Here is a 15,480-nt window from a genome sequence, read left to right as displayed (position 1 = left end):
GTTCAGTGCCCTATCTTCAATGCCATTCTGTCTATTCTTCTTGGTCCCTACACTATAAAAGCTTTTCGTGACATATGGCTTGAGGATTATGGTACTGTAACTTTCTTAATGTTCTTAACAAATTAAAGCTCAATGACAAATCTAACAACAGTTTGATCTATGATGATGGTATCATTGCAATAGAAAATATCCCTAAGATATTTTGAGGTTTATATTTGTAGGATGGAGAATTGTTATTTGTCAGCCCATAAGAGAGTGGAAGCTTCCATTGTATAATTTATGCACCAAAACATGACTTGCTAAGTATTTGGTAGGTACTAAATATCCACAATCTGTAATGACATGTTACTTTCTATCAGTTCATATTCTACATTGATCACTAAGTTGGGGCTTCTTAAGGTTATTGTCACCAGACAATAACCTGGTCTTAAATTACTATCATAAACGTGTTCATGCAAACACAACTGCTTGACTTAACCATTTATTTATTGCTTTGTTGTCAACATATTGCTACCTTTGTTTCTGAGGTTATTATCCATGGAAAATCATTCAATTGCTTTCTTGTATTTTAGCTGTTTTGAGTTAAATGATGTTTTCCTCATTTTAAACAAATCCAATAGGATGTACCTTTTATCAGCCTTTACTACTGGCTATTAAAAGGATGATTACTTTTACCTAAAGTACAATTCAGACTTATTTATTATATACTCTAATAATGGCTAACTGTCTCCATCCTTATTGGAAATGGAAGAAACATGAAACTTTCCATACCTGCCTTACCATGATCGGCCTTGTGTTTTGTTAGCATTGTATTGTTTCTGTTAGTATACTTTTAGAATGTGTTAGTATCTATTAAATAGTTTTGGAAGTGTACTTTAAAAGTGATATTACATGTGTTAATCGCATTATATATGTTCTTTCCATTATGTTTTACTTTTGGTATGCAAACGAGTCTCTTAATTTATATATGTACAAGCATTGCCTTTATTATATTATGCTCAATGTGTATTGGGAAAATAAGGTATTTGAAGTAACTTCATTAGTAGCTCCAGGTTTAAATATGAAGCCTTCAGTCTATTTTTTGGTCATACATTAATTATTTTACACATATTGAGTCCAAATAACATTAAAATCATTTTATTATGAACTTAACATTAGGATCTTTATATATATATATCAGTGTTAACAGGGTAGTTCTAACACTGCCCTACATCTCTGTCCCTTTCTGTACTTCCTTCTGTTCTCTTCTGTTTATTTTTAATGATATTAACTCAAAAACTGATATTAGCTCACTTTGCTTTCTTTTTTTAAAAATACTATCATTACTCCTTTCCTGCCTAAATTTCTCCATAACAGATCCCTCAAAAAGCCCTACTTTAAAAAAGAAAAACAGCAGTTTTAGGTATCTAAAAGAAATCTACACATTAGCCTGAACTTAAAATCTGTTTCAGTCTGTACTTCTGGTCCATTACCTGCCTTCCAAGAGCCGGAAACATGATTGGTCATCAGTCTTATAGAAGCATGATTGGTCATTCATCTCTGTTCTTGACTGCATCATAACTGTTTTCCTATACAATGTGACAGTCAATGCCTTAATTGGTCTCCTAGTTCTAATTATGCAACTCCCTATCATTTCATTTAAATGTCAGGTTTCTCTTAATCTGTCCCTTTCATTTGTTCCAATGAAATTGTATTCCATTGCATTCATATATCATATGTGAATTCAGGGCCTAGCTGATGAACACCTACTTCACGTCCAGTTTTTTTTTTTTACTACTATTAAAAAGTATTCTTGTTCGGGGGTGGAGCCAAGATGGTGGCTGGAAAGCAGGGACTTGCATGAGCTCCCCACCATGTCCCTCCAAAAACCTATAAAAAATGGCTTGGAACAAATTCTAGAACTGCCGAACCCACAAAATAGCAGAGGGAAGCTGGGATCCAGCCTAGGACAGCCTGGATGTTCTGTGGGTGAGGTCTATCCCGCATGGAGCGGAGGGGAGCAGAGCTCAGCGTGGAAGGCAGCAGAACCAACCAGACCAGGAGCCGGGCAGGACAGGCCCTAGCACCCTGAATCAGTGAGCTGCGCCAGTTACCAGACTTCTCAACCCACAAACACCAAAGACAACAAAGAAGGTTAGTGGGAAAAGCTGCGGGGGACAGAGTTTGTGGTTCAGCCACCGCCCCAGGGGCAGTGGGGGAGATGCAACTACAGAACTACAGCTGCAGTTACTTCTGGCCCCAGGCCCACATGGTGGGAGGAATTAAGTGGCGGGTCAGAGCAGGAGTGCAGAGCCTGCTGAAGATTTGCGTCAGGTCCAGGTTGGTGGTTCTTAAGGAAGGAGGAGTGCTGGGGTGGCAGAGCTGGCTGTTTGGAAATAGCTCTGAAATCAATGGCACATCCCCTCAACCTTGGAACAAAGTACTCTTTACTCTACAAGCAGTCATACCCCGATGAAAAACTCAAAGGTCAAGTAAGTTGGCTGGGAACATGGCCAGGCAGCGAAAACACACCCAGATTCAGTCTCAGACTTTGGAATCCTTCTTTGGTGAAAAAGAAGACCAAAACATAGAGCCTAAAGAAGTCAACAAAGTGCAAGAGTCTACACCAAAAGCCTCCAAGAAAAAACATGAACTGGTCTCAGGCCATGGAAGAGCTCAAAAAGGATTTGGAAAAGCAAGTTAGAGAAGTAGAGGAAAAATTGGGATGAGAAATGACAATGATGCAAGAAAACCAAGAAAAACAAGTCAATGACTTGATAAAGGAGACCCAAAAGAATACTGAAAAAATATTGAAGGAAACAACACCTTAAAAAATAGACTAACTCAAATGGCAAAAGAGCTCCAAAAAGCCAATGAGGAGAAGAATGCCTTGAAAGGCAGAATTAGCCAAATGGAAAAGGAGGTCCAAAAGACCACTGAAGAAAATACTACCTTAAAATGAGATTGGAGGGTCTACTCAGCGCAGCAGTAGCCCTTCTTCCTCCACAGTGGTCACCTACGATCCCCGACTCCCCAGCAACCATGTCGAAGGGACCCGCAGTTGGCATTGATCTTGGTACCACTTACCTCTGTGTGGGAGTCTTCCAACATGGGAAAGTGGAGATCATTGCTAATGACCAAGGAAACAGGACCACCCCAAGCTATGTCACCTTCACCAACACTGAACATCTAATCGGTGATGCTGAAAAGAATCAAGTTGCAATGAACCCCACCAAGACAGTTTTTGATGCCAAACGTCTGATTGGTCGCAGATTTGATGATGCAGTTGTACAGTCAGACATGAAGCATTGGCCTTTCATGGTGGTGAATGACACAGGCAGGCCTAAGATCCAAGTGGAGTACAAAGGGGAGACCAAAAGTTTCTATCCAGAAGAAATATCTTCTATGGTCTTGACCAAGATGAAAGAAATTGCTGAAGCTTACCTTGGGAAGACTGTCACAAATGCCGTGGTCACAGTACCAGCCTATTTCAATGATTTCCAATGCCAGGCCACCAAAGATGCTGGAACCATTGCTGGTCTCAATGTGCCCTGAATCATCAATGAGCCAACTGCTGCTGCTATTGCTTATGGCTTGGACAAAAAGGTTGGTGCCAAGAGAAATGTGTCGATCTTTGACCTTGGAGGTGATACTTTCGATGTCTCCATTCTTACCATTGAAGATGGCATCTTTGAGATCAAGTGCACAGCTGGGGACATCCACTTGGGTGGAAAGGACTTTGACAACAGAATGGTCAATGATTTCATTGCCGAGTTCAAGCTAAAGCACAAGAAGGACATCAGTGAGAACAAGAGGGCTGTTCGCCGTCTTCGCACCGCTTGCGAACGTGATAAGCGTACCCTCTCTTCCAGTACCCAGGCCAGTATTGAGATTGACTCCCTTTATGAAGGTATCAACTTCTACACATCAATCACCTGAGCCCATTTTGAAGAGCTGAATGTTGATCTCTTCCATGGCACACTGGACCCTGTGGAAAAGGCCTTGAGAGATGCCAAGCTAGATAAATCACAGATTCATGATATCATCCTGGTGGGTGGTTCTACTCGAATCCCCAAAATCCAGAAGCTTCTGCAAGATTTCTTCAATGGCAAAGAACTCAACAAGAGTTTCAATCCTGATGAGGCTGTTGCTTATGGTGCAGCTGTCCAGGCTTCCATTTTGTCTGGAGATAAATCCAAGAATGTGCAGGACTTGCTGCTGTTGGATGTCATTCCTCTTTCCCTTGGAATTGAAACTGCTGGTGGAGTTATGACCATTCTGATCAAACGTAATACCACCATCCCCACCAAGCAGACACAGACCTTTATCACCTATTCAGACAACTAGCCTGGTGTGCTTATTCAGGTTTACAAAGGTGAGAGAGCAATGACAAAGGACAACAACCTGCTTGGCAAATTTGAGCTCACAGGAATTCCTCCAGCACCCAGGGATGTTCCTCAGATTGAAGTAACTTTTGACATTGATGCAAATGGCATCCTCAATGTTTCAGCTGTGGATAAGAGCACAGGCAAGGAGAACAAGATCATCATCCCCAATGACAAAGGACATCTGAGCAAAGAAGACATTGAGCGCATGGTCCAGGAGGCTGAGAAATACAAGGCTGAGGATGAGAAGCAGAGAGACAAGGTGTCTTCTAAGAATTCTCTGGAATATTATGCTTTCAATATGAAGGCCACTGTAGAGGATGAGAAACTGCAAGGCAAGATTGGGGATGAAGACAAACAGAAGATCCTTGACAAATGTAATGAAATAATCAACTGGCTGGATAAGAACCAGACTGCTGAGAAAGAAGAATTTGAGCATCAGAAGAAAGAATTGGAGAAGGTCTGCAACCCCATCATTACTAACCTGTGACAGAGTGCAGGAGGCATGCCAGGAGACATGCCTGGTGGGTTCCCAGGGGGTGGAGCAGCCCCATCTGGAGGTGCTTCTTCTGGACCCACCATTGAAGAGGTCGACTAAACACACCAGAAGAAAGAGTATTCCACGCAGCTTTCCAAAAATTGAAGGACTCAAATTTGTAGCCAAGGCAGTAGCAGTTTAACATTTAAGCTACTGTGTAAATCTGGGCATTCTGAATACTTGAATGTGTGCAGAGGGAGAGAAGCAAACCACATTGCACTTTATCAGTACTGTAAACAAGTGGAAATGCAATTTTTGTCCTGGAGAATAAAATCTATTTAAATTGGCACCATAAAAAAATGAGATTGGAGGAAGTAGAAGCTAGTGACTTTATGAGAAATCAAGATATTATAAAACAGAACCAAAGGAATGAAAAACTGGAAAACAATGTGAAATATCTCATTGCAAAAACCACTGACCTGGAAAATAGATCCAGGAGAGATAATTTAAAAATTATTGAACTACCTGAAAGCCATGATCAATAAAAGAGCCTACATATCATCTTTCAAGAAATCATCAAGGAGAATTGCCCTGATATTGTAGAGCCAGAGGGTAAAATAGAAATTGAAAGAATCCACAGATCACCTCCTCAAATAGATCCCAAAAAGAAAACTCCTAGGAACATTGTCGCCAAATTCCAGTACTCCCAGGTCAAGGAGAAAATACTACAAGCAGCCAAAAAGAAACAATTTGAATATTGTGGAAAAACAATCAGGATAACACAGGATCTGGCAGCTTCCACATTAAGGGACCAAAGGGCTTGGAATGTGATATTCTGGAGGTCAATGGAGCTAGGATTAAAGCCAAGAATCACCTACCTAGCAAAACTGAGTATCATGCTCCAAGGCAAAATATGGATTTTCAATAAAATAGAGGGCTTTCAAGCTTTCTCAGTGAAAAGACCAGAGCTGAATAGAAAATTTGACTATCAAATACAACAATCAAGAGAAGCATGAAAAGGACACAGTTCACATGGTGGCCAGAAGAAGCAATATAAGGATATTCTCAAGGTGTCTCTTAAAAACTTTGGTATTCATTGTGTGACATGTGAGGTGCTGGCACAGGACCATTCAGCATGGTGTGCCCACATCAGAGAAGGTGCTGTACTCCATGAGCAAAGCAGAATTGAAATAGCTCAGAAGAAGCACAAGATGTGCAAATTTAGAGAATCCACCCCAAATTCTCACCTGGACTATTTGTGCCTGACCTGTGGTGGAACATTCAGAACTGATATTGGTCTGATTGTCCACAGTTGGACACAGTGAAACTTGACTCTGGCATGGTGATATTATTTTGGTCCTCTTTGAGAGCAAAGGACAATAACCAATGAATCTTTTAGTTACCCTAATCTCACCCTCAAACATATGCCTATCTAGATAATAAAGAATAAGGTGTCTTGACATGTCAACATTTCCCAGGGATAAAAGGATAGAAACCATAAGACGAACAGACTCACCCAGCTTGATGTAGGCATAACTCTACATCCTTTTCTGTCTGAGCCCCACAGTTGTTAACCCTGAGAAGGGAAGTTTTAAATTTCAACTACAGCCACTGAGGGAAATGACTTCCAGAATGGCCCTAGAGAGTTCCAGGGTCCCTGGCTCCAAGATTTGTTCTGGAGTGGGAAGCTCCAACTAATCGTTCAAATGAAAAAAAAAGTATTCCTATGAATATTTTTGTTGATATGGGTCCTTTTCTTCTTTCTTTAATCTCTTTGGCAATATATTGTGGGATAAAGTATGTGAATAGTTTAGTGACTTTTAGGGTACAGATCCAAATTACTTCCTCAAATATTTGGACTACTTCACAGCTGCACCAACAGTGCACTACATTGCCTGTCCTCTCAGAGTCCTTCCAATAATTGTCATTTTCCTTTCTTGTTATTTTTGCCAATCTAACATGTGTAATGTGGTATGTCAGAGATGACTCAATTAGTATTTCACTTATTGTGATTTAAAATATTTTACATTGTTTTTGACCACTTTTATTCATTTGAGAAATGTCTGTTCAAATGTATTGGCCATTTATGTATTGCTTAGGGGGTTTCTTAGTTTACCAGTCGATAATTTATCGAACTATATCAGACCTTTAACAGAAATTTGCTGAAAAGATTTTTCTTGGTCTACTCTAAGGGTACAGTACCTGCAGCCTCCAGGCCACATGTGGCCTGAGGCCTTTGAATAAATCTAAGATTTACAGAACAAATCCTTTTATTGAGGAGATTTGTTCTGTGAAGTTTGGATTCAGTCAATGGGCCACACTTAAGGACCTAATGGGCCATTTGTGGCCTCCAGGCCCAAGATTCTCCATCCCTGGTCTACTTCATTCCATTTTAACTATATTCGTTAATTTGTGCAGAAACTTTTCTAATTTAGCAATATTGAAATTGTCCATTTTATCTCTGTGATTCTCTTTTTCCCTTGTTTGGGCAATAATTCTTTTATTAGCTGTTGTTCTGAAAAGGATCACATTTCCTCCTCATTTTGCTTATAGTATTATTTTTTTTAATCTAGGTCTCATGTTGACTTATGGATTGAAATGCTTGTTGAAACCTAATTTCTAAAATTTTAATATCTTATTTGATCCATAATCTTGGTTGATCACCAAGTTCTTACCCCAATATCCTGGGTTTTATTAAACACTGTACTACTCAGTGTACTCAGTATCTCACTGCTTCTTATTTTTATTTTTTTTAACCCCTAAGCAGGCCAACTGGCTTGTTTTATTTATTTTATTTGTGAGCATGGATTTAACAATGAGCAGGGGCAGCTGTGACCCAAGGGAGGTAAGAGGCACTCCTTCCCTCCCCTGACACACCCACTGCCCAGAATTTAAAAACAACATAAATAACAACTAAGAGGGAGGAGAGTAACTGGGACAGCCATGGGTGAAGGGAGGCCATGGGCCCGAAGGGGCAGCAGTGAAGAGACCATGCATGTACTGGGGGAACCACGAGGCATGGGCAGCTGTACAAATGAGGAGAGTATGCCTATGTCTTCCACATATATATGTTTGTATATATGTATAAACATAGAGAGACAAGTTCTGGGTTTCTTCGTTCCCCTTCTCTGCTCCTGCCAGGGTGCCAACCTCTCTTCATACAGATAAGGGGGAAGGGACAGGGCCCAATTAATCATCACTGAACTGAGGTAAAACCCACATCCATCAGCTTCTGGATCTTCTGGGCAATTACAAGGTTCTTTAAGTATTTGCTGAGTGCCTGTGAGTCCTTCTGCATCTGCTCCAAGATGGAACACGGCCGGGTCACTCATTATCTGCTGTACCTCTTGGTCAGCCATGGATCACTGCTTCATGTCCTCAGGCTTGTAGCTATGGTTGTATTGTGACATTAAACATCACTGTTAGACATCTGTTGCCTCCTTGCAGGTGGAGTCCAAGTCTAGGGCCTTCTGGTAGACCTCCATAGCTTTCATATATTCGACTCTTCATGGCTTTGAGAGCAGCCACTCTCTGGGTGTAAGGTCGGCTCCAGTTGGATGCATTCCTCACAGTCTTTGAGCACCAGCTGGTACACCAGAAGCGTGGTGTCACAAGCGGCTCAGTTGCTTTACAGCTTGGCATCCTTCAGATTCCTTTTGAGGGCTTCTGTGTAATGCTTCATAGCCTGAGGGTAATCACCTTTCTGGAAACACTCATTGTCTTTGCTCTCCTCCAAGGCCAAGTCTGGGTTGATTTAAGCCAGTCTCTCCTCTTCCTTTAGGATTTTCTCAGCCTGCTGGTATTTCTTGCGGACATCTGGGGTCCTGTGCTCATCCAGGGACTAGTTGTAGAAGTGGATGGCGTCCTTATATTTCTCTGTCTTGAAATACGAGTTGCCAGTTCTGGCATAAGCTTTTGCAATTTGCCGATAGTCCTCTCAATTCTCTCTCCCCACCTGGATGTCCTTCTCACAGAGTTCTATGGCACTTACTGTAGTTACCCTGTTCAAGGTACATTGCTGCCTGATTGGTGATGTAGGTAATGTTCATAGTGTGCAAGTCCTTGGCTGCGTAGTAATGCGTCAGGACTATGTCTAAGTCTTTCTTCTTGTAGACATCGTTTCCCAGCTCTTTTTCTTTCAGAGTCTGCTTTTTCTCCTCAGGGAGATCGTCCTCTATGGGCTCAGGCTTGGTCTCCTTCTTGAGGGAAAAGGGTGGTGGTGGGGACACTACCAACCCCTCCTCATCCATGTTGCTCAAATCCATACTGAGTGTGGTCATAACATGGAGGCACTATAACTTCCTGCCCAAATCTGAGAGTTTATTATGGAGCTGCTCAATCGTCTCTTTGTAGATGGGGTCATTCAGGAGGGCTCACATCAGAGGGTTGTTCTCCAACTTCTGGTACAGGTGGGGAGTGTTGAAGGGGTTCATGAACTTCCTCTCGGTCAGGCGGGCCTCCATGTTCTGCAGCCCCTCCTTGAACTGAGAGTTGCTGGCTTCATGCTTTAGACCCTCCTCACAGGTCCACTTAGCTTCTTCAGTTTAAGAACTCAAGAGTGGCTGCCTTCCAGGAGTAGCTCTTGCCCCATTCTGGCTTTCAAGTCCATGGTCTTGCAACTATCCTTGTAAGCCTTCTGGTAGTCTCCCTTCTTCTCTTATGCATCAGAAAGGTTGCTGTACAGCACATCGTTTTGGGGGTCCAGCTTCATGGCTTCTGAGTAGCATCTCAGTGCATCGTTGATGTTGCCAGCACTCAGGGCCTTGTTGCTCTTCTCTTTCAGCTCATTCACCTTCCCCATGGCCTGGGCCTGAGCCAAGGCAGTGGCGAATCCATCAGTTTGCTGGCCCTCTGACTTGCACCCAGCTCCCAGCCAGCCATATGCTCCTGTCTGATTGCTTCTTGTGTCTCGTATGTTCCATTGAACATTTTTCTTTTATTTTAAGTAACTAGTGGGGTTTTTTTGGCTGATTACTGCTTTATACTTTAGCTTGAGATTTGGTACTACTTGGCTCCCATTCTTCATAATTCTTTTCATTATTCGTCTTGAGATCCTTAATCTTTTGTTCCTCTAGATGAATTTTATTGTGGTTTTTTCTAGTTCTATGAAGTAATCCTTTGGTAATTTGGTGTGGCAATAATTTTATGAATTGATTTAGATAGTTTTACCATTTAAAAATATTGTTACTACCAACCATGGGCATTTTATCTCTCCAATTATTTTGGTCTCTTTTTTCTGTAAAGTGTGTTATGATTATATTTATATAATTTCTGTATGACTTGTAGACTAGTTCCCCAGGTATCTTGTACATTCTGTAGCTATTTTGAAAGGAATTTATTTTTTCTATCTCTTTCTCTTTGGTGTTGTTTAAAATACATAGAAAGGCTGATGATGCTTTGGATATGTATCTCTACCTTAAAATTCCATATAGCTGAAGATCTAGACCAAAAATTGTGGGGGTGATTCTGGGTTCATTTCTTTCCTCTTATTTGAAATAGCTATTGGGTTACAGTGCACTTGGTCTTCTTGATTTGAAACTTCTTTCTCTTGAGTCACTGCCTGGTCCAGGCAATCTTTGAACTACTTGTTGCTGGTGTTTCCTTAAATTCTGCCGAGCTAAATGTTTATTTTTTATTTATTATCTATTTGTTCATCAATAAATCTAAACAACTTACCTATAGGTAATAATTGGTTTTGATAAATTATCTGCAAGGCCCTATTTAGTCTTTAGGAGTATTACATAAACAAGCAAGTTGGCTATTCTCTCAGAAGATTTCCAGAAATCTGCTAAGTTGTGTGCACTACTGAACAAGATTTATCTCTCTTTCTGTTGGTGACTTCCTCATTGCCTCCAAACACATGCATGTCCGTCCCATCCTTAAAAAATCCTCAATACACCCATTCATCCCTGATAGCTATCATCCTATGTCCCTGATCAATTCTGGCACTAAATCCCTAAAAAAGACTGTCTACAATAGATGCCTTTGCTTCCTTTCATTTTACTCTCTTCTTAACTCTCTACAATTTGACTTCTGATCTTATCATTCAACTGAAACTGCTCTCTCTAAAGTCACCAGTGATCTCTTAATTGCCAAATTTAATGGACTTCTTTCAATCCTCATTCTTTTTTTAACCTCTCTACATCCTTTGACATCATCATTCACCCTCCTCTTAGTAGTTGCTTCTCCTTAGGATTTTGTGAGAATTCTTTCCTTTTTTTTCACCCGACCTTTCTCATGACTCTTTCTCACCTCCATTATAAGAAGATCATTATCCAAGTTATGCTTACTAACCATAGATGTCTCACAAGGCCTTGTCCTGAATCCTCTTCTCTTCTCCCTCTATGTTCTTTTGTTTAGTAATTTCATTAGCTCTTGTGTGTTTAATTATCGTACCTATGCAGATGATTTTATGAGCGCACACATTGGGTTTCCATTTGTCATTTACACTATACTTGCGATGGAATACTAATAGAGCTGCCCCTAGCCTCAATATTCTAACTTTCTTATAGGCCCCACTGAACAGCAGGCACATTACTCCTACCTACCCACTTACCACCACCACCCCCACTCAATATCTTAACTTCTTCGTATGTGCCTCACTGAACACTAGAACAACAGGTGTGTCCAAGAACTCATAGTTCTCATGGAAACAGCAGACACATCCATGTTATGGGATCTCTAGTTAGGCACTGCCCCCAGACCCATTCCCACAGAAATAGGTGTGTCCATGCACTCAGCGTCAACCACGTCATCCATCTTGACCAGACAGGACCACAATAACTAGTCAATCAGACAGCAGCACCACCAAGATACCCAAGCATTATGTGGACCCCAAAGCTATAGAAGGGACTTTCCATAAGTAGACACCCGTGCAATAATAAAAAAACTGTCCTTTAGGTGAACTTGTGATGTAGAGAAGCTAATTATAATATCATTATCATACATAAATACTCCCCAATTGGTTATTTCTCTATGCATTGTGGGTAATCACATGTGCAATTCCAGTGTGGCTGGGACTCCTCTTCCATTACTTAATCTCTTATCAAACTCCTACTGCCTTTTTAATATTAATCATATTCCTATACTTTATGTAAATTTTGATTATGTAATCAACATCTTTACCCTATAAAAATCCATCTTGCTTTCTCTGAAGATGTTGGTTCCTCTTGAAACTTAGACCACTTCATGAGAGGCTTCAATCTCAATTACTGCCTATACTTGGATCAGAGGTGGTCTGACTGAATTCTTTGAGATGGTTCCACCACAACACATCATGAAACCCCAATAGTTTTGGTATGGGCAGACACTGAACTATAACACTTGTAACATACTGAAAAACCTGAAGATTGCTCCTTATTGAAACTAACATTCTGTTGATAGACAAATGGGTTTGATGTAGCAGAACTAGGGTAAAAGTAGAAGGTGTCCAGTGCCAAGTTAATGATAGAAAATTCCTTAGTAAATTTTGGTCAACTCAATGTATTCCAAATATAGGTTACTTTTTTGTTTGTTTGTTTTTGGGTACTTATTCCTACAAATCCAAGTCCTTCAAGAGACTGTAAAGCTTTTTATATGCATGTCTGCCTAGGAAAGCAAAGCAGTCCAATTTATAGCTTTATCATCAACTCTGTGTCAGGTTCCATGGTTCCAATTGGATGACATAAGTTGCAATATTTGTAAAGTCATGCTCAATGACTTCAGAGACTGAGACAGCCCTCTGTCCTTCTGCTTGCTTTTCCCAAGGTAGTAAGAACTGATACCTGAGAAAGTTTCTATTTTAGGCTATTATTGGCACCCCTAAAGAGACAGCAAGTCTTAGACCAGTTCACAAATGAGGCTTCTCTGTGCCACCTAAATGTCTAAACTGGCTGATAAAAACATTAACATCTCTTTACACCATCAGAGGCCCAGGTTTAGTCCACAGGTAAACTGTCACTTTCTGTGATGTCTTTATGATGCCAAGCATCTTGCCTCTGCCCTCTCTACAGGTAAGACCTGGGCTGAATGCTACTATTACTATTACTTATTAATACTACTTCTCCTACTGCTGCTACTGTTGGTGCTGCCACTGCCGCCACCTCCACCACTACTACCCCCACTGCCACCACCACCACCACCACTACTACTACTACTACTACTACTACCACCACTACTACTACTACTACTACCACCACCACCACCACTACTACTACTACAACTACTACTACTACTACTGCTACTTCTACTACTACTACTACTACTACTACCACTACTACTACTACTACTACCACCACCACCACTACTACTACTACTACTACTACTACTACTACTACTACTGCTACTTCTACTACTACTACTACTACTACTACTACTACTACTACTACTACTACTACTGCTGCTACTGAACTGTTCTACTTCAGGGGTAGGATTATAAGTCAATCCTCAAGTACTTCAAGGATGTCAGGAAATTTTGATTTGGTTAATTGACTGCAGTAATTCAAAGAGTATTTCCTTAGCAGATTCTCCTACCTTCACTCCATTTTAAACAAATCTATTTTCCTCTCAAATTTTAACTGTTTCCTTCAATTCTTTTGTAATATCCTCATGCCAGGAGCAGAACAGAGGTCTGTACACAATATTTGTATATCTGACCAAGGCCTTTGATGCTGTTAGTTATGAGGGCTTATGGAAAATCTTGTCAAAATTTGCTTGCCCAGGGAAGTTTATGTTGTATGTCAATTTCATGACAGCATGCTTGCCCGAGTTCTAGATAATGGACAATGCTTTTGTGCCTTCCCAGTCACCAGTGGAGTGAAACAAGGCTACATGCTTGCAACCATGCTTTTTAGCATGATGATTTCAGCCACATCATCAAATGCTTTCAATGGAGATGAATACAGCATCAAGGTCAGCTACCACATTGATGGTAAATTCTTCAACTTGAAAAGGCTACAAGCCAAGACAAAAGTGGAAGGAGTGTTGGTGCATGATTTTGTGTTTGCAGATGATTGTTCACTCAGTGCAGCCTCTGAAGCTGAGATGCAACAAAGTATGGATCAATTCTCTGCAGCTTGTGTTGATTTTTGCCTAACAATTAACATCAATAAAACTCAAGTGCTCCATCAGCCACCACCCCACCATCCATATGGGGAACCATCAGTTACAGCAAATGGAGAAGTTTTGAATGCTATGGATAAGTTTATTTACCTTGATAGCGTACTTTCCAAGGATGTTCACACTGATAATGAGGTTGACAACATGCATTGCCAGAGCTAGCTCAATGTTTGGGAGGCTCTGAAGGAAAGTATGGGAGAGAAAAGGTACTAGACTGACTACCAAACTGAAGGTCTATGGAGCCATTGTGCTCATTGTTGTATGCCTGTGAAACCTGGACAGCATACCAGCACCATGCCAGGAAATTGAATCTCTTCCATTTGAATTGTCTTAGGAAGATTCTGAAGATCACCTGGCAGGATAAGTTACCAGACACTCAGGTTCTTACTTGAACTAAACTGCCAAGCATTCAGACTCTCTTTCAGAGAGTGCAACTCCAATGGCCTGGCCATGTTGTTTGAATGCAAAAAGTACATTCGCCAAAAAGACTGTTTTATGGAGAACTCACACAGGGCAAGCATTCACATGGTGGTCAGAAGAGGTGATACAAGGACACTCCCAAGGTCTCTCTCAAAAAATTTGGAATTGATTGTGTTACATGGGAGACAGTGGTAAAGTGTTATGGGCTTCCGAAGCCTCGTAACTATGCTCGGGGTTCTCCCCAAACCCCAGGCCTTTGCCTAAGCAAAGGACCTGATCTCGCGGACAATGAACGGGGCGGGAGCCGAACAAGATGGTGAAATGACTCCGTTTATTATTTCAGCAAGCAGCACATTTATATCTTTAGTGACATAGGTACATTCTTTGGTTATGTGGGTGAAGGACAGGTAAAACTCTATACACCTGGGTCCTAGGACCGCCTCAACTCCACCTACTCTCCTACCCTTCTCTTCCCGCTACCCGAAGCTCCCTGCAGGCAGGCAGGCCAGGCAAAGAACTGGAAACTCCACGTGGACAGGTAGCCGGAAGTTCCACGTGGTCAGGCAGGCCCAGGCAAAGACCTGGAATTGCCAGGGAGGCAGCAAAGGTGAGACCCCTCCTCCTGGCTCCACCCACATCCCAAAGCCCTGAGTTTATCTCAGCAGGCCCCTGGGCCTGGAGGTCTGAGGAGGACAGGGCTCAGCTCTAATGCGGCCCCTAACAGTAAAGGACCTCTCAGCATGGTGTGCCCACATTAGAGAAGATGCTGTGCTCCAAGAGCAAAACAGAATTGAAGTAGCTCAAATGAAGCACAGGATGGGCAAGTTTAGAGTATCCCCCCAAAATGTTCACACAGACTATTTGTGCCCAACATGTGGTAGAGCATTCTGAGTTCCTCTTGGTCTGATCAGCCACAGTCTGATGCATTAAAACTTGAATCTAGCATAGTGATGTCATTTTGGTCCTCTTTGAGATTCCTGGACAATGACCAACAATGAATATCTTCACCTTTATACACATGGTCTACTTAAAAACCAGTAGTCCCCTATGGACATCAATGCCCACTAAATGCCAACACAGTTCATATAAAATATACATTGAAAAATATTGAGTCACCATCAT

At 41.3% G+C, this 15,480-nt stretch overlaps 2 pseudogenes; one reads left to right on the top strand and one right to left on the bottom strand.

Annotated features, from left to right (window-relative positions):
- Positions 1-3,015: 3,015 nt before the first annotated feature.
- Positions 3,016-5,102, top strand: LOC118833661 (annotated as a pseudogene).
- Positions 5,103-8,038: 2,936 nt separating this feature from the next.
- Positions 8,039-9,643, bottom strand: LOC118834927 (annotated as a pseudogene).
- Positions 9,644-15,480: the final 5,837 nt, after the last annotated feature.

The sequence above is a fragment of the Trichosurus vulpecula genome, chromosome 1 (assembly GCF_011100635.1).
Source record: "Trichosurus vulpecula isolate mTriVul1 chromosome 1, mTriVul1.pri, whole genome shotgun sequence".
In the NCBI taxonomy this organism is placed as follows: Eukaryota; Metazoa; Chordata; class Mammalia; order Diprotodontia; family Phalangeridae; genus Trichosurus; species Trichosurus vulpecula.
Note: the sequence above shows the minus strand (reverse complement) of the source record. Positions and strands in the feature narration are given on the sequence as shown.